Genomic DNA, 23,438 nt, shown 5'->3' on the forward strand with positions numbered 1-23,438 from the left:
TTATGTTCATGTAGTGACTGGGTGTGATCCTAATAATCGTCAATGGAATATATTCAGTATTTTGAGCTAAACATTTTGAAGAGTAAGCTTATTTTATAAAGAATAGATCTGTTTAAATGCAATGTTATTTAGATTAATGTTTGCTTTTTGTCTTTATGTTTTTTCTGTCATTTCATTCTTTTTCTACTTTCTTCTTTTTATTTTATATGTTGTATGTCATTTTGACATAAATGCCTGATTATCTGATTACAAGTGCATGATCATTGTAAATTATTGTAACTTACAGAAAGTGTTGTTAGCCCTGAAGGAGCGAACTTTTGAGGGAAAAAAGCTGTGAAACGTGTGTTGGATGTTTGTGCTTTTGGAGCATTCCTAGGTAGCAAACATTTTATAAACGTTTTTCAGGAAGGAACGAATATATTTTTATAAGAATATTTTCTTAATTTGTCCTTTTATTATATATACTAGGGGAGAGGCTTATCAATATAAGATCACCATTGCTATTCTCCTTTTAGGTTATTTCTCATAAATGTAAAATAATTCCCGACCTGACTAGTACAAGCCAAAGCTGAAGGCATTAGTGGAGAGCCCCTGTTGAATTCTCTTAATGGTGACAGAGCGGTGCGAGCTTTAAGATGCAAATTACCACAAAACTAGGCAGAGGCTACAGAAAAATAATGTTCACTGGGCTTCCCCTCCCATGGCTCAACTTCAAATGGTGTGTCTTCAGCTTGGAGCAAAACAGTTGTGTAATTGCCCGTGAACATCCTAACTTGCTATATAGCATATCCACTAACAAAGACACTTTCTTTATCTTTCACATTCTGCTCAAATAGCTCGAAGAGGCATCGGGTTTTTTCTAATTATCCTTGTCACCCAATCAAAATAAGTGTGATTGTAGACACCTTGTAAGAAATTGAATTTATTAAGCTAAATCATGTACACCAATCTTTCTCCCATGAATGGCTCTTCCAATGGGCCCACATGACAACTGATAAACGGCAACCCAGTATAGTAGACATGTAAGATAATGGATGGCCTATAATGTCAGACAACACCACAGCTAGGAAATAAAGTGTTCAGTATCCAGTGGAAACTAATGCATACTCATTAAAAGTATAATATGTCCCAGGCTACACCTATAGCTTTCTACTAACATTGACTTATCTTTCTTTAAATGACATTCATGTTTAACATCTTAGATAGGTATTCCAGAGTTTTGCATTGACAATATTACACTCCTTGGGTGTTTTGGTAGTTTGTGACTTTCATATGCACCACAAGTTCTGTTTTGTATGGAATCTGACTTCCTTACCTGGCAGGCGTTTAGGATGTTTAATTAAGTGTGTGCTATCTGTCAGGAATTTCTGTTGGCATGGCTTCCCCGTACTGTCCTGCCAACATGAATGCCTTTGCCAGAGTTATAATCTTGGATGATTGGTACATGTCTGGCCTAACACCACCCACATTCATCCATCAAATAGCAACACTCGACCGTACAACTGCTTTAAGATTCACAGTTACACACCATTATTGCGGGAAGTTAGGGGGATATCTCTCCTCCACAACTTGCTTTGATATTTTGGAAAGCCTCTTAGCTCCTATTCTTATTATTGACTATTTTCCTTTGTTTTTGTGCTTCCACATACAGACCACCAGCCTTTTTTGTATCTTACATAGCTAAATGCAAGATGCAAATCAGAACAAGCATTAATAAAGCCAGTAGGTCTAGTATTTTTGTAAGAAATAGTGGGGCATATTTACAAGCCCCTGTCGCCCCAGGAACGTCAGTTATAACGACGTTCCTGTGGCGAGAAGGGCTTCCCCTTCCTGCACAAAAACAATCCTTCAAGAAATGACGATTTGGAACTTCTATGTGTGTTGCACAATGCAACACACATAAGAGTTACAAATTGCCATTTGCGATTGTTTATGTCTAGGAAGGGACACCTTCCTGCAAATAAACAAATGCCTCCCTTGGCGCTTGGAGGCATAATTGAGCACCAGCACTAGGGGAAATGCAGGGGTGTGCCATATCTTTGTAAATACGGCTCAACCCTGCGTTTTCAGAATGGCAGAGTGCGTCGTAAGTAAGTTTTGCTTAACGCCACGCTCTGTCATTCAGTTGTACTTATGTCCCAGTGTTTCTACATTGATTGCAAGTTTGTATTGCTGTGTGGTTCTTTCCATAGATGGATGAGGACCTGGATGAAATAATCAATCAGTAAGTGTACAGATGGGTGAATTAATGAGTGGGTGAGTGAACAGATACATAAATTGCTGAGTGGATTTATTTGTGTGTCTAGGGAAAGGCAGTTGTAGCAAGCGCTGTATAAAACAAAATAGTACTCTATCAGACTTCTGAAAGTTTAATATTCTGCAGTAGCCCTAATAAAGTCTCTAGCTTTAGAATGTCTGCTCTTGTAATAGCGTGCATGAGTTGCAAGATGGATTTAGTTCTGTTCCTTTACATTTCAGCCCTTGTGGAGACTGCTCAAATGTCATTGACTACACACAAAAAGGCTTTCATAACTGATTTTGCTATTTCAGAAGGACCTCTTAGAGGCTGATCCACATTGTAAGCAAATTTGGGGTGCAAAGTGAATATTGGCACATTAAGGCCAAATCCTTAGAGAGTTAGTTATTCGGAAAATATGGACCCTTGTGGTTACTTTGCAAAGACTTTCCTGACAATACGGATTTCATAAAAGTAGGTGTTAGGAGTAGGGAAGGGAGGTGAGTAGCTATAAACCCCCACTTCAGATGAGGGTTGGCACAAGGATGGTTGTGGCACTGAGGCCCACTGGGGCCGTATCACGATAGGATGTGCTGTCTCAGCCCAGAGCAGAGTGCTTTTGTTATGTGCCTGCAGTGTGTGAAGTGAATTGATTTAACCTGATATTCCTCTGAGTTAGTACATTCTTTTACATATCCCATCTCAAACCCAGTAAGAGGCAAACAATGCTCATTTATTTCAAACTTTGGGAAGATCATGCTCAGAGTGTTATGAATTATAGATAAATGCAAAAAGAACAATTGATGGACACAATGCAGACCAATGTCATACATTCACCCCAGTACAGAGATCTGGGCCTAAAGCCATTGTTTTTTTGCTCACCATGCCATTCTAGTTTGGACCCAGCCATATGCAAATCAGTCTTGACCCGGCGCCCAATGGGAACAGTCCAGCCCGAACTGCTAGGCCAGGTCCTCCCTGGACTGGAAACAAGCATCCTAGGAACGGGTTCGGGCTTTCAGCCCTCATCAGCCAGGATAGCTTGACTCCAGTGGCATGGAGAGCACGGGACTCACGTCTGAGCATACCCGTCCCAATTGGGGTGACAAATGCAAAAAGAACAATTGACGGACAGAATGCAGAACAATGTCATACATTCACCCCAGTACAGAGATCTGGGCCTAAATCCATTGTTTTTTTGCTCACCATGCCATTCCAGTTTGGACCCAGCCATATGCAAATCAGTCTTGACCCGTCGCCCAATGGGAACAGTCCAGCCCGAACTGCCAGGCCAGGTCCTCCCTGGACTGGAAACAATCCCCTTTGGTATCACTATGAATTATAGATAAACACTACGAATGACTGAGGGCACAAGCTCTCTATATAGATGATTTATAATATGTCGGAACCAGTCCAAATAACTTCAATCTATCATGGAAAGCGTGCTCTCAAATATACATGTTTCCAGTTCTGCCTGAGAAAAGTTGTGTTCTTTTTAGTACGTTTTGAGCTTCAATGACTACTAGAAGCACTATATCTACATATTTTCATGCCATGAGTTAGGTTGCTGTTTAATTGGCAAAAAGTCCTAGTTTGAAGACAGAGGGGCATATTTACAAGCCCCTAAGACCACTAGAGCATCACTTTTATTGATGCTCCGGTGGCATACCTCATGTTTCATATTTACAAGTCAGCACTAAGACACTTAGCATGACTTAACGCCACCTGGTAAATATGCCCCTTTCCGCTGCAATCCTCTGCGACACAGGGGCATGCAATTGGTGTGGCAGTGGGTGTTCCACCACAACTCCCATTTATTTTTTACACTGGCCAGATTTACAAGGCTAAGGCAGTGCAAAAAGCTAATGCCATGGAGTACCAGGCTTTAGAATGGTGATACGGGGAGAAATTAATTTCTCCTAGTTTTTTGTTCCTTCCATATGTGCTGCATTCTGCAGCACACATAAAAAGAGCAAATCAACATTATTGATTGTTTATGTGCAGGTAGGTGTCACTTCCTCCAAATAAACAATTGTCGCTGCAGCACAGACACCCTTGAAACATGGCCACACAGTGCCTGCTCTGGTGCCAAGCAGCTTTTTTTGCACCTTCGCTAGAGGAAACACAGGGTGCGCGGTATTCTTGTGAATACAGCACATCACTGCATTTTCAAAATGTCAGAGCATGGCAGTGCCAAATTTGGCACAGCTCCGCATGCCAATATTTTTTTGTAACTATGCCTCACTCTGTATGAAAATAGGAAATAATGCAGGAAAGGTGGTAGCAAAAAACTGAAATGTGACTAAAAGGAAGCCAATGTCCTCCCTGATGTGACTGGTGATTACGTGCTTAGAGACTCTATTTAAGCATCCCTATGGACACAAATGTGCATTTAATGTTATTTTGCCGCAACCCTACATAGGTGTTTACTATTTCATGATCAGCTAACAACACTACTGATGAACTCAACAAAAGCATTTCTTCCTTATTTAGCCCTAAAACATCCAAACCCTAATATGAAATGAATAAAGGTTCCGCTGGGCATTGTGAGGAAATAATTTTCTGCCAATTAAGTTATGTGTCATAAATAAATAAACAAATTCTGTTGCGTGCACTGCATCGCATTTGGGGATGCAGTGCGCGCAACGATATTCGTTTTATTTATTTATATGTTTTATTACCTGTAATCCTCCGTAATCCATATATTACTACCCTCCACCCTGCCCCTTCCCCTCCCCATGTAACCGCCCGGCAGCTACTCCCACCACTGACCGCTACTGATATTGACATGAACCAAGCAATAGCAGCAAAAGTAACACACTGTTTGGAGTAAAACTAGTACATCATGTGATTTTGAGGTCTGTAATGCAGGTCTTCACTTTCAGGCTTAGGGACTATGTACAAGGAAATGTCGGATCGCGGAGCTGGCTCAAAGTTGGCAGCGCCACCCTTCGACATTTCCAAAACATAGGGATGCACAGTATTTACAGCAATACAATGCACCCCTGTGTTTTCCCTAGCTCTGGTCCTAAATTAGCTGCCTAGCATCAAAGTAGCCACTCTTGCACCATTGTGCAAGGGTGCCTGCGTATTTCTCCTCATATTTCTACTCGTATCTGCATTCTAACACTTGTTCTTGCATGGCGTTAGTTTTTGGCACTGGCTTAGATTTACACATCCTTGTAAATCTGGTGGAGCGCACTGCCACAGATTTACGCATCCTTGTAAATCTGGTGCAGTGTCAAAAAGCAATGGGTGTTGTGGTGGAACGCCCACAGCAACACCCAGTGCATGCCCATGTCACGCAGATCCCTGCGTAAAGGGGTACCATATTCACAAAGCGGCCTTAAGCCACAAAGAGTGGCTTAACGCCGCTTTGTAAATATGGATCAGGGCACTGCACCACAGGAACGTCTTTAAAGGAGATGTTCCTGTGGGGCAATGCCCTTGTAATATGCCCCTTTTTTCATTTTTGTTTTTCTGATTGGACTAGCGAGAGAAAAGGGAAAGCTAGAGGTGGAAGAAAAACAGAAAGACTGCCCGGGAAGAAATTTGCAGAAAATTGAAAGAAAATGTGACCTGGTGGCAGGGGCAGACAAGAACCAGCGAACAACTCTGTTCTTCCAAAGAGTCAAATACTGTGGTGTAGACGTGTTAATAGGTTTTAGAGAGGCCTGGGGCCAGTGGACAGTTTTAGGAAACCATGATCAGATTAGCCTCCCACAATTGGATTCCAGGAAGTGACAATTGGCCCCAAGGTAAGGGATGATTTATATTTTACATTTTGTTAATTCCGCATTGACTTGGCTTACACTCAAATAAAGCATTAAACCATGACATTTTGTGAATGAGAAACCCTTTGCCTTCAGCTACAAACCGCAAGCATGTGACTTTCAATTTATGCTGGTAATTTGTTTTTTCACAAAATCAATGGTTTACGTTTTGCAAGATATTTTATTAATAAAAGACCTGTTCATCTACATGTTGCACTGCCACATCTTTACATAAAACAACTAAACTAGTAAGTCACAGGGCCAGACTAGAAACACAAATCAGCCCTGGCATATCAGCCGGACCAACCCCCCGGGGTGGGGGGGGGGAGGGTGCTAGGGAGAGGTAGCGCTGCTGTTTTGGTCATAAAGGACTAAGCTTGCTCCCTCTTATACCCAGGACAAAGTTGCAGACTCCAGTGGCCAGTTGACTGACCCCCCCCCTGTATGCCACAGATGCACAACAAGCTCCAAGAGGCCCTTTTCCTGAAGGGACAAGTTGACCAGCACAAACTGGAGCTGAGCTGGTCCTTGCGGTGGTCTCTGCTTGAGTGAGTACATCCCTTAAGTGCTGTCCCTAAAGTCCTGGAAACCTTAGATTTTTGGACTTCCAAATACTCTGGAGTGGTCAAAGAGACCTCAGATCAAAGGTGTCCAATATCAATGCACTTTCCTGTGATACAGCTTGAGGCTTGTCCTGCTGAAGGATTTTGAGCTTCACGAAAAAAAGTCCAATTAAGAAAAAGTAAAATGTTTGACCAGAACAAACCAGCATGGTATATCTGCCTGTGCTCCATTGCGGTTGGCCTTGAATAGTGCCCAGGTCCTGGTCTACCGCTTCCACTCACCATCAATGGAGATTAATATTTCTTGCCGTTATATTTACTTAACACTTAAAAAATCATATTTGTGGTTCCCCTGATTGGATATTTGTTGTTTTGGTCTCATGTTGTGATTAAATTAGTTTCTGATTTTTTTTTATGTTTTGAATTTTGGCTTTATTACTGTTTTGTTACTGCATAAATACTTTACACATTGCCCTAAGTTATACCTGTATTCTCTCTGCCATAACTACCAGAGAGTTGAGCTCAGGTTAATATAGTGACTTGGGGGTATGCCCTGACCAGTTAGAGTTATTATTACTTGAGGTGTGTGACCACCCGCCCCAAATAATAATCCGTTTTCTTATAATGATCTTTACATAAACTTGATGCTCCCAAACACATGGTCTGAGAGCAGCTTCACCAAAGCAATAAATTTACTCATTGCCGTTTCAACCTCCACATGAATACAAACTATGAATGGTTCCTTTTGAGGAAAAACCTAGAATAACAGATTGAGTACCTCAGATCTGAAAATTACCCATTTTGCAAAAGCTCATACTAAGGGAGCTGTCTATGGCACAAAAGACCATTGTATAGCTAGGCTACTCCCAAGATCTCTTGAAAGTACAAAGAAAAGCCATGCCAAGGGAGGACTGAGAAGCCTCAAGTGTCCTGGGCTGGATGTCGCCTGCGTAGGCAACAACACTATGAACATGCTCTATATGGAGGTGCCATACATAAAGCAAAATGATGCCTAGGTCACTAGTAACAGATTCTATAGTAATCGGTGAGATAGTTAAATTATCTACCCCTACGACAACTAAATTGTCAGGAAAAACATCTATTTTTGTATTTGTTTAAATAAGATTTCCCACCTCCACAGAGAGAACAGCAAATCTTAGTTTCCTTATTATTTTTTCACTTTAATTGAAAAAGAATTAGAATTAGATAGGGGTTTGTGCAATTCGTAGGACCACTTAAAATAAACAAACACAAAAACATATATATTTACACATTATTTTTACATAGACATATACAAAACACATATATATACACACATTAATCAAAAGATGTATCCTTATTCGAATACTGTAGCCCAATTTTTCTTTCAAAAAAGGATGCACGCTATATGTACAGACTCCGCATTCCTCGCAAAGTAAGCTCCACCAGACCTAACAAAAGAAGTATGAATAGTCCATATCTTTTTAGGCTATCTTCAATCCTTTTACTCCTTGTGAATAATGCTTTCCACAGATTCAATAATTAAAAAAAAAAATCATCGAACCAGACTTTCACCGCTCACGTGATGCGGAAGTCATCTCTCCTTCCTTTAGGAGAGATGACTTCCGCATCACGTGAGCGTTGAAAGTCCGGTTCGATGACGCCGTGTCGAACGAACTGAGCACTCCTACACTCTGCGTTGCTTTTAGCTTTCCCAAATGGCGGCAACATTTAAATACCCGGGATACAATTGAAGGGTTCCGAAAAAGAGTGTGGCAAATGCGCTTTCCTCTTAAATATGGAAGGACGGCAAACAGTGAATTTAAAGGAGTTCACCATCGCTAACTAAACAGACCGAATTATTTATTAGCCCTAGTCCTGATGAGGCCCGAATTATGACGGCTGAAACACGTCGACATTTTGTTTGAAGAAGACCCCAGCCAAATTATTGAATCTGTGGAAAGCATTATTCACAAGGAGTAAAAGGATTGAAGATAGCCTAAAAAGATATGGACTATTCATACTTCTTTTGTTAGGTCTGGTGGAGCTTACTTTGAGAGGAATGCGGAGTCTGTACATATAGCGAGCATCCTTTTTTGAAAGTAAAATTGGGCTACAGTATTCGAATAAGGATACATCTTTTGATTAATGTGTGTATATATATGTGTTTTGTATATGTCTATGTAAAAAATAATGTGTAAATATATGTTTTTGTGTTTGTTTATTTTAAGTGGGCCTACAAATTACACATGCCCCTATCTAATTCTAATTCTTTTTCAATTAAAGTTAAAAAATAATAAGGAAACTAAGATTTGGTGTTCTCTCTGTGGAGGTGGGAAATCTTATTTAAACAAATACAAAAATAGATGTTTTTCCTGACAATTTAGTTGTCGTAGGGGTAGATAATTTAACTATCTCACCGATTACTATAGAATCTGTTACTAGTGACTTAGGCATCATTTTGCTTTATGTATGACTTTATTTACCCAGATGCCTGTGGCTTACCGGGTTCACTCTGAATTTGAAAGACTATATGGAGGTGCCAGCATTTCTTCACTTGGCAATGGGAGAGGGGAGTTTTAGCAAAGAAGATATCCTGAATACCAGCTTTGAAAATACATTTCCATCTTCAGACATGCATGTAAGGTGGTATAGGAATTCTTGCAGTGACGAAGCCATGAACCATCAGAAGAGTACCTTCATATAATTTAATGCAACCCCTGATTAAATCAATGGCCAGTCTGTCACTGTTTAGGCATGCCAGATGTTTTTTTGCTGGGATGACGTAAACAATCTGAAGCAGGGCCCTTTGTAGGTTAACCAAAATGTTTTAGGGGAATTGGGAGTACAGCAACTTCAACATCTGGCACCATCTAGAGGAACTACCCATTCCAGCTTCCTCATCACTAATCTCTAATATGCTGAATATTCCTCTCCAATACAGTCTGCCGCACTCCACCCCGTGCTGGGTCCTCTTTTTAATGTATGGGACGCTTTGTGCTTAAGCCTTCATAACGTCTTTTCCAAAAAAGGCATCCAGGCCAAATTTGAATCATTTTCCCCCACACGCTAGGGATTCAAAAGCTACCCAGGGTTTGTGGATTCCCCTGGAGGGAACCAACAAAATATAGCAAGACTTTGTATTTTTTTGAAAAAGCGAGGAAAACGTGCAACAGTGTATGTTGTTTTTCCAAAAAATTGCATCAACAAAAGTGTTACTGTGCTAAAATCATCTCCCCATTTTTCAGGTAGAGCTGCAAAAAATATTGTTCTCATCGTTTTTGCAATTGTCTAAGTGGCAGTTGCTTTTTCCAAACTTGTTGTGGTTTTTACCTACCTGCAGTAATTAGTGGAACAGGTGTGAAACCCGGCTACACATTTCTGAGAAGCCTTCTGCTCCCTGTGCACAGGTTGGGGGTAAGGGTAAATTCATGAATCTGCCTTCCAGGGAGCAGAAAGACTGTTGGGGCCATTGTGAGGTCATAAAGTCAGGAGGTCGGTCTGCACCCCACCCCACCCCATTATTTTTAATCTACCCTTGGTGTCTAGTATGCTTTCGGACTCTACCAAGTAAGGGCAAATTGGGGTTAAGCCCCCCAACATCTCCCCTAAGGGGAAGCCTGAAAGGCTTTTCATACTCTGAGGTTTGGGGGCATGCCCCAATGTCAGGGTACGCCACCCTCGCTGCATTGTTAGTTTGTTTTTTAAATCCTTGACTCTTTGGGCTTATTTACCCAAGAGGGACGGGAGGGTCAGAAAGACTGCTGAGGTCTTTAGATGTGGGAGTCTGGCCCTAGGCTTGGTGGGGTGGAGGTGGTGCACCCCTCTCCTTATATCCTTTTCATATATAAAAAAAGTCCCTGGTCCCTATTGGGATTTCAGCCTCCCCACCTAGGAAGAGCAGATTGGGGTAAACAACCCATTCTTTCCTAGTTCTAGCAGACTTTCTGCCACCTTCCCTTTTGGAGCAGAATATGGGTAAACGTGTACAAACATATACTTCATGGAGGCAGAAAAATGGTATTACATTTTTTACGAGGCACTTACACATGTCTGGGGCTGTCACTCAGCCCCCTGAATGCCATCACTGATGGCAAGTGTGAAGACCCCCGCTTGGGGATCACCTTCCAGTGGCGATCGCTAAGCAGAGATCCACCAGAGACAGGTTCACCTGGAAAGGGAGCATTGTCTTCTTTCCCACAGTCCCTCTCCCATTTTGATTAATTAGTGCTGGGGGGAGGGGGGACAGGTGAGGCAGGAATATACTCTTTCCTCTCAGTTCAAAATGATTTAACAAAAAAGAATTTTGGTTCGACCACCAGAAGAATTATTTCCCCTTGGTGAGAGGACCAGGGGCCCGATGTAGGTAAATTACATTTACCGATTCATAAATACCGAATTTTACCGATTCGGTATTCATGAATCGGTAAATGTAATGTAGGTAATTTTTCGGTAAAAAATACCGAATCGGTAGGATTCGGTATTTACCGATTCTGTAATTACAGAATCGGTATTTGTCATTGATTCCTATGGGCCTTGAAGCCCATAGGGTTCAATGGCAAATACCGATTCGGTAATTACAGAATCAGTAAAATTACCGAATTGCCAAGGGGGACAGGGTGTCACTTTGACACCCTGTTGCACCCATGTTTGTGGCTTGTGTGCCATGTGACACACATACATGCCCTTAGGGCATGTGTACATGCACAGATGTGCATGTACACAGGTATTCATTATTTACCATGCAATAGTATTACATGGTAAATAACGAATCGGTGAGGGCCTGTGGCACTGTTTTCAGTGCCACCTACATATTGATTTACCGATTCGGTAAATTTACAGAATCGGTATTTTACCGAATCGGTAACTTTACCGATTCGGTAAATATACAGATTCTGTAAATTTTAAGGCCCCTACATCTCCATTTGCAAATACCGGTCGGTAACGGCCGAAATCGGCCGTTACCAACCGGTATTTGCCGACCTACATCTGGCCCCAGATCTTCACATCCTCCTTACTTGGGAGGTAGTATACAGGACATACGCTTCTTGTCCTCCTCTGCAAGAGGATAACAAAGAGAAAATCTTTCCTTTACAATCTATAAATACATTTTAGCTACACAAGTAGACGGCCCTCGAAAAGTGTTGGGCCTGGTAACAAAGACCCCTCTGTCTCTTCCTTGACTCTGAGGGACCCCCCTGTGCAGAGCAATGACATTGAAGAAAGAACCCCTGATTGGGTAATTGAAATAGTGTGAGTTCATGAATCGTCAAGCCATCAGACAACAATCTGACAGTGTGACATCAACACACGAGATGAAAAAGAATGAACTGCCCGGGTATGCTGATGCTCTCTATGCAACAAGAGGACTCTTTTTCCAAAGCTTAGCTGACTGGATGATTCTCCTACATGTCAAAGAACAGTCAGGAATGTACAGAAGGCAAATAAGTATCCAACTCATGGGTCAAAAGGTGCTGAATAAATTCACATTATTTTCTCATGTGTAGCAGATCCCAACAGACAAGAACACGAAGCACCAGATTCAGATACAGGGTATCCGTGGCTACACTCATAGGCACTGGACCACAGTAACTCAGACCACTGTCAATGTGATGGTTGTTGAGCAGTTCAGAGCTCTGTATCCTTTTCCCAAGTTATAGCCCCTTAGGAACTTTTTTTGCTCTAGCAGTGTCGTTGAAATTATTCGACTTAAAGGAGTGAGTGTTGGACAAGCATGGCCAAACAAAAAATGTATCAAAGGTGTTGGTCGCCAAGTCCGGCATCAGCACATTTCTGAACTGCAGCACCACTGAAAAACCACTGAAAACCCCCCACCACCATTTTAATTAAACACCAGCATGTGGACCATGGATGACTGTTTTTATAGGGTCCATTGACTACTTACAGGCACGGGCTGCCTGAAAAACACGAAAGTCAAGCTACTCATCAGCCCCGCATCACAGCGGTCATCCTTCTACTAGTGATGAGTTCCATTCCACATCTGATCCCACACAAATAAAGATTTGTAGGAGCTTGAAGAGAGGAAATTATTAAAAAGACATCAGGATCAATGTCTCTTGTACATCTCAAAGTAATCTGGAACGTCACAAATTATGCAGAAAATCGTTTTTTATTGCAGTAGCCTTTTTAGAGTTTTAGTCAAGACTCAGAAAGCAAACCTGGTCTTTTGGCTTTGCCAATGCTTGCAAGTATAGTCTTTGCACACACTGTGTAATGCATTGGTTTCTAATTTTCCACAAATAGTTTCTGTGCTTCCCTCAGTTTCCCGCACAGTTGTGAAAGACTCATCTTCCATATCACTGTAAATATTTGGCCCGCCTCCTTCCATGAAACAGAAACACATTCCATAAGTCCATGGTTTTAAAATGAAACAGGGCACGTGGGGATCTATAATTAAGCTGCGTTTTTTATGGAAATCATCATCAGAGCTGGTCTATGACACAGGGGAAAACATACATACACACTCTGCCTCGATGTATACACATTTATAATTTGTATGTGTGTACCATGCAGATACTTGTTCTTTACAGAAATCAAAATATGCTGTGGCTGCATATAGCTGTACGTGCAAGGGTTATTTTGTTGATGGGTAACCAGAGAGGAAACATGAGACGCTTTTCAGGGCTGCCCATGTTGATGTAGCAACTTCTCAAGAGGTGTCCACCCCACATCCATTTATTAAAATGTCCTCCCCTGAAGCAGGTCAGGAAACGAGTGGTTCCAAAAATAAGATCAGTGATGTATAGCTGCCTTTAGGTGCCTGCAGATGTCGGATCAGGGAGATGGTGCCACTGATAGTAAAAATAAGGAAAGAGCTGTTGTGGCAGTGAATAGGGAGGTACATAACCTGGACCATCCAAGCAGAAAACATATCAAAAGAGGGTTCATCAAGCCAGGAACTAAAACAAACAGGGTAAAAGGTTTCACAGAAGGTTTCACACGTTAAATCAAGGATGCCCCTAGGCAAGACATTGTGTCTAGTTGGAGGTCAGAGAAGGACTGGTCACAGGAAGGGGAGCGGTAATGTGTTTTGTACATGGAAGCTATTGTATTGACACAGGAAGTGCTCATAGGCCAAGGAGGTGGGACACATTGGGCTACATATGAAAGTAATAACAGTCAGTACATTTCTCATTAGAATGTAGCACACAATACACACCATACACACAAATTTTAAATATGAAAGATGTGGCCAAGTTTGAGACAAGATCTGGGCAGGCTTTAAAAAAAAGATCAATTATATATGCAAAATTATTCATAAGAAATAGACGGGTCTTGTATTCTGTGCAGTAGGTTCATAGTGTGTTTCCTATATTTCACACTTCTTTGTTATTATGTAATTATCAAAAATGAATAGAGTTATTCCAGTTTTTGCAGAAGTGCAAATGTTTACTAAAGTGGCCCACTGTTTACTAAAGTGGCCCTACCTGATATAAAGCGCTGATATTTTCATTTAAGGATCCTATTTATCTTGCAGAAGCAGTCAGTTGGTCGATCACTGTATCTAAGAATCTCATTTATGTGAGGCTGTGGCAGCTGGTACCCGAAATATTTGGTAGGCCAATCACCTACATATTTAGGATAGCAGCCACATGTGGCTGTCAGTCATGGCTCAATATAAACAGTGTTTATACCTCTGCTGGCTTGCCTCTTCCGGTCCTAGTGAGCCCCTCGGAGTTCTGACTGCAGCAGTGGAACTCTACACTCAAATCCTGACACTGCTTTCATGCTGCAGATGAGCAGCATGAAAGCAGAGCCAGGATTGGCTGGAGCAGGCTGCCTCGACACTCCTCGAGGCAATGGAGGTCTGTGTCTCCTCTCCACCTAGCTGTCATAGACAGCTAGGTGGAGAGGTTTACACTGCGTAAGTCAGGCTGGCCGTCATAAGACTGCCAGTCAAAATGACCTGCGCAGTGTAAACAGGTGGAGTGAGCACACCTGCCCTGCTGCCAGTCAGTGAGGCCTTTGTTTTACAAATTAGAGCATTCTTCTGTCTAGAGACCTCTGTTGCGGGCTCTACCAGTCATTAGAGACCCAGTCCTTTGTTAAAGACCCTCACCTTCGTCGTGGGCCTTTATCGCTGGTGCGGGCCTTTAATGGCCAGTAGAGCCCACTACATCAGGTTCTAAGGCTATTTTAGACTTAGGGCCCAATTCAGATTTCAGCAGACGGGTTACTCCGTCACAAACATGACGGATATCGCGTCCACCGTATTACAAGTGCCATAGGTTATAATGTACTTGCATTCCCCCAAAATCTGAATAAGGCCCTGAAATTCCATCACGATTTCTGGAAAACTTTGCAAACAAACTGACTTAAGCATAGCTCATTGGAAATCAATTAGGGCCCTCTAGAAATCTGCATTGTGCTGTTCCCAGCATTATGAATGGGCAGATTCAGCACATCTCTGCAGAATGCCTTGTCTAAGAACCATTGCAGTGAAGCCAGGAAGCGTAAATACCTACAGTAATGGAGCGCAGAATCTTGCTGAGACCTTTGCAAATTAAATATGCCTGCTCGGTGGTTATATAGTGCACTGAGCAGTGATTGGAAAACAATTTAGTTTTAAAATATGGTGTTTTAATGGCATTGCAAATTGGTCTTTAATATCATTTTGCTGCTTCCTCTGTCGAGTAATTGATGTAGAAAGTATTCAAGGGCCAAAGCATATACTAAACTACAGTAGGTCTGACATAATGAGGGCAGCTGTTAACTTAAGGCAGTAGTTTATGACTCATTATGCATGCAGTGTGTGGTATTAGTCGTGCATAACAGCTAGCTTGGAAAATTAACATGCCGGATATTATATCACCACATGGTTGCCAGCATTTCTCACCTAAAATGTCCCCCGCTAGTCATATTCTGCTTGCAAACAATTTGAATGAATTGTCAACAGTACTGAATAAAACTCATGGTCATACATTTTCAAAAACTTTCAACATAATGAAACGTCAAAATATCTGAATTCATTAATGTGGTATATGCTGAGGTATTGACCCAGAGGACATTTTAGTGTTGTGGGAATTGTGAGCAACAGTCAAACACAACTCACAGAGAGAGATGTGTATGTGTGTGTGTGTTGGGTGTGTTTTGTGTGTGTGTATGTGTAAGAGAGAGAGGGAGAACCTTTAGGCATCCCTGAAAGGGATAAGGTATTGTAGTATAACGTGTTGTAGTTCATGACCACAAACACACCCGCACAAGGGTGGCACACGTTTAAAGATTTCCATGGGATGACAGGTGGGGAGAGATGGTCTGGCTGGTGATGGACCTAGTCGGTGACACCACACTGGTGCTCTAATGTTTAATTATTATCTTTAGGGAATAAGACATTGGGCCACATGCATGAAAATGTCCATTTGCGATCTCAAATAGCGATTTTTAGCGAATCGCTATTTGAGACTCGCAAACCGCTATGTATGTAGGATTTGCAATACATTTTGCGAATCCTACATATTCCTTAATTGCGAATCGCAAATTGCCCTCATACATTGGGCCCAATTATCGCCTGATTCTGACTTCTGCGAAATTGGAGAATTGCACCAGGGAGCATTTCCACGCATGGAGCCGTTCTTTGCTAAGATCTCCCATGCCTACTGGGAGACTCCCTCTATTTGTGTGTAGAACGCTCGCAAAATTGAAGTGTATGTCAAAAACCAATTTGGCAATTTATGCATCAGTGCCATGGTTATATAGTGGAGTAATTCTGTACACAGAATTTACTGCATGCCATTTCTTTGGAAATATTAGGTGTGGTAATGCAGCGTCATATTACCAGGGAGCTCAGAATTAACCCCCACCTCATTCCTGCTAACTCTATTTTATGCAGAACCATTTTTTACCATTAATTATGGAGATGAATAACATAAACTGTTGAAAAAGTCGTACTTTCACCTGAAAGTGGCAAAGTGAAAAAAAATAAACTTTGCAAAGATGCACAGTTTTCAATAAAGTATAAGTATGAAGCATTATTTAACAAAAGAATTGAAATTTGCACACCTGATGCTGAAAGGGCTGGGAATACAGGAAGCCCGCTGCTAAGCAAAACCACTCCCACTTAACTCATGGAGTAGCAGGAAGGACCTTTGGATCTGTTGCTTAAATTGTGGGCGTGCCGCTAAAGCTAGCCTGAAGCGGACTTGAGAGGTACCACGAAAACAAACATTGTCAAAGCCAATAGGTATTGACTATGTGACAGCTACTGGCTTTGCCATTGTCTTTTAGCCATGTTGCACAAAAGCCTGGCTGCCATTCACATAAAAGTTTGCTGTGTGACGTAGATTAGAGTGGTGTAGAAGAGAATGGCATATAGGAGTCAAGTAGAGTGGGATAGAGGGATGTGGCGTGGAGGGCTGTAGAGTGGAGTGGAGCAGTGAGGAGTAGAGTGGCATAGAGTACAGAGTAGGGGTGGGTGGAATTCGTGGAGTTATGTTCCGTGCAAAGCCGCAATGTTACATAAAAACTCCACAAGTTTCCTCAAAGTTCGGCGAGCGGGCGGAATTCGGCATGTGTCACTACTCATGCTTACTTTTAGCAGCAGGAGCTTGTTCCGCACTGTAAAATCAGCATGAATGGCAGCCGTGCGCCAGAAAGCACTGCTTCTTTCTGCCACTTGTGAAGATTTTCTACTCGAATGGCAGCTTTATCAAAACAAACGCCGAGACCTGCCTTGGCTGACCACATTGAGAAATGTCACCATGCAACACCCATGTATTGTGCCACATGCCCAAATTTACAACATTTTGTAAACCTGGGAATGAGTCAGGGGAGGCGTAGGGAGGCTCAACAAGGAGAAATACTTGTATTTCTCCCAGTTTTTTCCTCTTTCTATGCATGATGCATTCTGCAGCACACATAGAAAGCGGAATACACCATCAATTATTGTTTTTGTGCCGGAAGGTGCCCCTTCCTACACAATAACAATCATCCCTGCAACCCAGGAATCTTTGCACCATGGTGCAAGGGTGACTGCAGTGGTGCATGGCAGCCAATTGTGCGCCAGTGCTGGGAAAGAACAAGGATGCATCATATTGTTATAAATATCACGCATCCCGGTGTTTTTGAAATGATGCAGCTCGGCGCAGCAAAATGATTTGTGGCCTTGAACCATTTTGTTGTAAATGAGGCCCAAGCTTTAGGAGGGCAGTACAAACATGTCATCAGGAGGAACTCTCAAGCGTAATCAATCAATCGACTAGGAGTAGGATTTCATAATCTTCCTTGCCTTTGCAATATTATCATCAACATTTTTTTGATAACATACATTACAACAGTTGAGGTGTATGTTTGCACCGACATTTGAATAACCCAACTGGTGCAAATGTGACTTTTTGCCCAGTGGAAAAAAAATAGCTTTTTGCATTGGCTAAGTAGTCTAAATATTGTTACAAAAATACAATCATTTGCAGTTGATGTGATCTCAGAAATCTTCTTGCAAAACTGCACCAGCAAAGGTGCAATCTCTGTTCCCAATTTCACATCAGTCACTGTCGAAAAGACAATGGGCCAGATGTACGAAGCCGTTTGCAACCGGTAAAATGCTTTTTGGCATGTACCAGCCCTATTTTGCGAGTCAGTAACCTATTATCGATTTCCTAAATAGGTTTTGCAAGTCACTATTAGAAAGGGGCTTGTTAAGGGCGTCTGTTCCTAATAGCGAGTCACACTTATATGTAGGAATGTTTTGCAACTGGGAATGCGGTCGCAAAACATTCGCAGTTACCGCAAACTTCAATTTGGTGGTAATCCATTCGTAAACAGGAAAGGGTCTCCAAGGGACCCCTTACCTTTTGTGAACGTAGGCGCCAACATTTTTTAAGAGTAGGCCGTAGTCCCATGGACCACTGCCTGCTCTTAAAAAATTAAAACGTAACGTTTTTTTTCATTTTTCAAATGCATCACATTTTCCTTTAAAGAAAACATGGTGCTTTACACAAACAAAATTGCTTTATTTAAAAAGCAATAACAGACATGGTGGTCTGCTGACTCCAGGAGGCCACCATCCCTGTGATTGTAGTTATTCACATTGGGTCGCAAATTGCGACCTGCCGCATGAATATTGATGCAGCATGTCCATTTGCGACCCACTGCGAATCGCTAACATGGTCAAACACATTGTGCCACATCGCAGTTTGCGATTTCCCAAAAGCGAATCGCTAAAATTAGCTATTAGGAAATCGCAAACATGCGATTACGTATATCTGGCCCATATCAATTCATATATGTTTTTGAATACATATGTATCATGGTATTATTGGTTTATATTTAAAATAAATTCAGCTCTTATGAAAGCGATAAAGCTATAATCCAGTAAATGAATCAGGAAGTGATGAAGTAGAACAGAGGCCCAAGTTTAGACTGCCACGTTACATATTGCATTACTCTAAATCAGCTGAATGCGATAACTGTGGGGTAATCAGATTGTTTCCAAGCATTTATCACACTTCAAACAGCTCTAAATATTCACCTGTGTTGTAAGATTCGGTAAGTGGGCAGACAGGATTAGTCTGGCCTGCCCTTATCTCCCATCACATTCTGGGAGCACCTGAAACTGGAAACCATGAACTAACAACCTCTTGAATTGCCCCTAGGCAACTGCAGAAGCAATTTCTCACACTCCGATGGCAATTAGGCAGGAAAACAATGTCTGACATTCAGCTGAGAGACGGATGCTTTCGGAATCCAAGGCCAGCAGCAAGGAGCAGTGTAGCACCCTCTCTGGAGGGGAAACAGATGTCTGGGCCTCAGCTGAGCAAAGCCGAGTGGTCAAGACAAAAAAAAAGACCCCGAAGATGTCCAGGGTCTTGACCCCCTTTGTTAATTAGTAAGTCTATTATTATGTGCGTAGGGGCAGGCACAGGCCTGCTAGCCACTGTCCGTATTCAGACCCTGCGCCATTTTCGCCTTTTCTGCCTTCCCGCCGAAATCCAAATTAGTCTGTTTTTTGTTTGAAGAGAGGTGTTAACAGCCTGAGGTTTTCTGCCCGGTAGGTCTGTCAACTTTGCAGGAAATGTTCCCGGATCAGTCAACTGCGGGGTTTTCTGTACAGGGCAGGGATTTCATTTCTTATTATTAAAGCCTACAAAATGGGCATAAAAATAGAAAAGGGGATACCATTTTAGGAAATGAAAAACAGCGGTGTTGAGAACTACATAAATAAAGAAAAGTCCACTATATGAAATACAAAAGTAGTGCTGAGCGCATAGGCACTTGTGGATATGTCTCTCAAAAAAGAGATGGAAAATCGTGAACACATTAAAATGGACAGAATTTTCTGTTGTGTTCCCAATTCGAAAGCTCAATCCTAAGGGAAAAATGTGTGTAATGACAAAACACTTACCGAAAAATGCAAGTGTACAATAAACTCATAATGCCTTGGGAAATTTGATGATAGTGAGTAGGAGGCAATTGGATGAATTAGGGCACATTTCACCAGTTTATTTATCCTTTGTGGTGAAGGCATGCTCCGTGTGTAACACCATTAGAGGGTGCAATTTTTTTCATGTGCAGCCTCCGAAAAGAAAATGGGGTTCTATTATTACATAAGAATGTTAAAGTTTTTCAACACAAAATTAGTACCACATACAAGTATAACACCATCTTTAGTAATGGTGATGCATCGAAGTGTAATAGACTGGTGACTTTTCTCAGGAGTATAATTTAATTTCACCGAGTCGTTTTCAGAGTAGTGGGAAATCCACACTCCTGTAGGTCAGCATTGCGAATTCCCAATACTTCTATCTTACAACACAGAGCGCTAAATGTGTGTAAAGTACAAAAATGTCTAATCTTTTTAACCATTTTGTCTTGTTTTTGCATAGGGAGCAAAAACAACAGTTGATGGACAGAATGCAGAACAATGTCATACATTCACCCCAGTACAGAGATCTGGACCTAAATCCATCGTTTTTTTGCACTCCACACCACCCCAGTTCAGACATGGCCATATGCAAATCAGCCTTGACCCTGTGCCTCATGGGAACAGTCCAGCCCGAACTGCCAAGCCATGTCTTTCCTGGACCGGAATCAAGCATCCTAGGACCGGTTTCTGGCTATCAGCCGTCTTCAGCCAGGATAGCTTGACTCAAGTGGTGTAGAGAGCATGGGACTCACGTCTGAGCATACCCATCCCACTTGGGGTGACAAATGCAAAAACAACAGTTGATGGACAGAATGCAGAACAATGTCATACATTCACCCCAGTACAGAGATCTGGGTCTAAATCCATTGTTTTTTTGCACTCCACACCACCCCAGTTCAGACATGGCCATATGCAAATCAGCCTTGACCCTGTGCCTCATGGGAACAGTCCAGCCCGAACTGCCAAGCCATGTCTTTCCAAGACCGGAATCAAGCATCCTAGGACCGGTTTCTGGCTATCAGCCGTCTTCAGCCAGGATAGCTTGACTCCAGTGGTGTGGAGAGCATGGGACTCACGTCTGAGCATACCCATCCCACTCGGGGTGACAAATGCAAAAACAACAGTTGATGGACAGAATGCAGAACAATGTCATACATTCACCCCAGTACAGGGAGCAGACATGGTTGAGGGCCTGATATAGAGTTTGGTGGTATTGGAAAATCCTTCAATTTCTGAAAGAAAATACTAAATCCTTAGAAGATTTGTGGAGTTCACCAGCCCATGTTCCACCAGCCTTCTATCTCAATTGTGGAGGCAATTCAGCCCTGGATTGTTGGCTGGATGTATAATTTATTCCACAAATGAAATGGCTTCCCACTATTAGTCAACTCTAAATGAAGCTCAAAGGGGGTCATTAAGACGGTAAACGTTGTTTACAACACGGTGTTTACACCGCACGACCTTTACCACACTGCCATTACAACGCAAGTCATTCCTACGACTTGCGCTGGATGGCGCTCTTGGTTAAGAAATTTTGTGATTTTCTATTCCAACACCTTCCCTACTGTTACGTGGGCTGGAGTTGGAATAGAACATTTTAATAATCCTCAATCCGCGCCCTCCAACGCAAGTCGTTGTAACGACTTGCGTTGTAAAATCCACGATGTAAAGTACCGCGATCAAAATGATCGCCTTGTACTATCATACATCCATTAAGACGGTCTGCAACCTCCCCTAGGGTTGGGGATGCTCTGCCTTCACTGGCCTGGGGGGAGGGGGGGCAAATCACCACCCATATCTCAAGATTTCCACCCACCTTGGGGGAGATCCTTTTATCAAAACTGCTCCCTACCAGCATGGCAGGTACACTGTCTGGAAAAATGTCAAGCCACCTGGCTGCTTTGTTGTGGCAGCAGGACAGCATGCTTGTTGATTTTCGAGAACCAACTGCAAAAGCATGCAAATGTTTCTGCAAACAAACAAGATATTCCTGTGACACACATGGTGTTTACTCCCTGCACACTGCTGGGGACATATTTTCATATTTTCTCTTTGTGACTAGTATGTAAACTATGGGTATTGCAATCAGGAAATAAGATGGTTGATAGGCGTGCTATAAATAGGGTAGGCCTCCTGGTGCCCTAAAACTGGCAACCCTGCACTGTATTAGCAGCTGCCCAAACATTTCAGATGTGGGAGCCAGCTCTGCTCCAACATTGTAAACAAGGTGGTTCTCCTACCTCTAAGTAAGGTGAGGAAACTGCAGATTTTGAAGAGCAGAAAATCTACTAGTTTAAGTAGTTGTTTGGCCTCAGTCAAAGCCTATGTGATTCTCTAAGACATTCGTTACATGTGGCAATACTTATTTCGGTGCAATAACTCAGGTCAAATTCCACATCTTGGAAGTGGCCATGTGTCACCGTTGCTGGAATTATTAGGGATGCCAATTCCACCCCCTGTAATCCCTGAGGTCAGGAGCAGAGAGCACTCTTCCCATGACCTTTGCAGCATCATAGGTGGAGTATACCATGCTGTCACTACTCAAGCTTGGTTTGCTAAGATTCTACCATTGTTGGCTACCAACTATTTAAAAAGTTAGTAAATGAAAATGCTGCAGTGCTGCAGCTTCCTCTGCCATTCACTTAAAAGTATGAACCCTACTGGGCATTGGTTTCTCTTTCAGTCACTGGGCTCCAGGCACTAAGAAAATATTCATTAAAAAATACCAGATTTTCCCCATTTTTTTCACTCATAACCATTCCCACAAAAACAAGTGAAAAGCTACACCGGACACAGGTTCACTTCTGGGGATATCATGTTGAGATTACCTCTGGCTCATAATCCCGCTGTGCATTGGTCGACATAGCATAGAACTCCGCATGGGAACACATTCCCAAATGCCCATTGGTCTTTCTTTTTTTATTCTCAACAAGGCAAAAATGTTTGCCCCATGAATGCATTCCCAATCTTCCAAGGCAAGCATTGCCTTGATACGCCCACTTCCCATCTCTGGAATGGGATGTATTACCACATATTTCGAAAAGGTTGGTGGAAGGATCCCCTGGCAGCTTTCACAGGGAGGGGAGTAGATAGTACAGAAAATCAGACCCTGTGATCTTCTATGGATAAATTCCGATTACTAATTTATAGACGAGTGTGTGGGGGAACGGACCTGTACTGGGTCCCAAAGGTCAGCTATTCTCTCTAGATCTAATGATAATATGCAGTTGTGTCACCGTAAATTAATAAAACGCATCATTTTATGATGTACATGATCAAATATTAAAAACAGTCAAAAAAAACAGTCCAAAAAAAAATCGTCAAAAAAATAAATATTTGATTATGTACATCATAAAATGATGCGTTTTATTAATTTTAGAATGTAACCCTTAAGGGAGGTATCTAATAAATTGCAAGAAATTGTTTAAAACTTGGTTGCATATGTCTAATACTTATTGTTTAATATACAGTGACACAACTCCATATTATCATTAGATCTAGAGAAT

The sequence above is a fragment of the Lissotriton helveticus genome, chromosome 10 (genome assembly GCF_964261635.1).
Source record: "Lissotriton helveticus chromosome 10, aLisHel1.1, whole genome shotgun sequence".
In the NCBI taxonomy this organism is placed as follows: domain Eukaryota; kingdom Metazoa; phylum Chordata; class Amphibia; order Caudata; family Salamandridae; genus Lissotriton; species Lissotriton helveticus.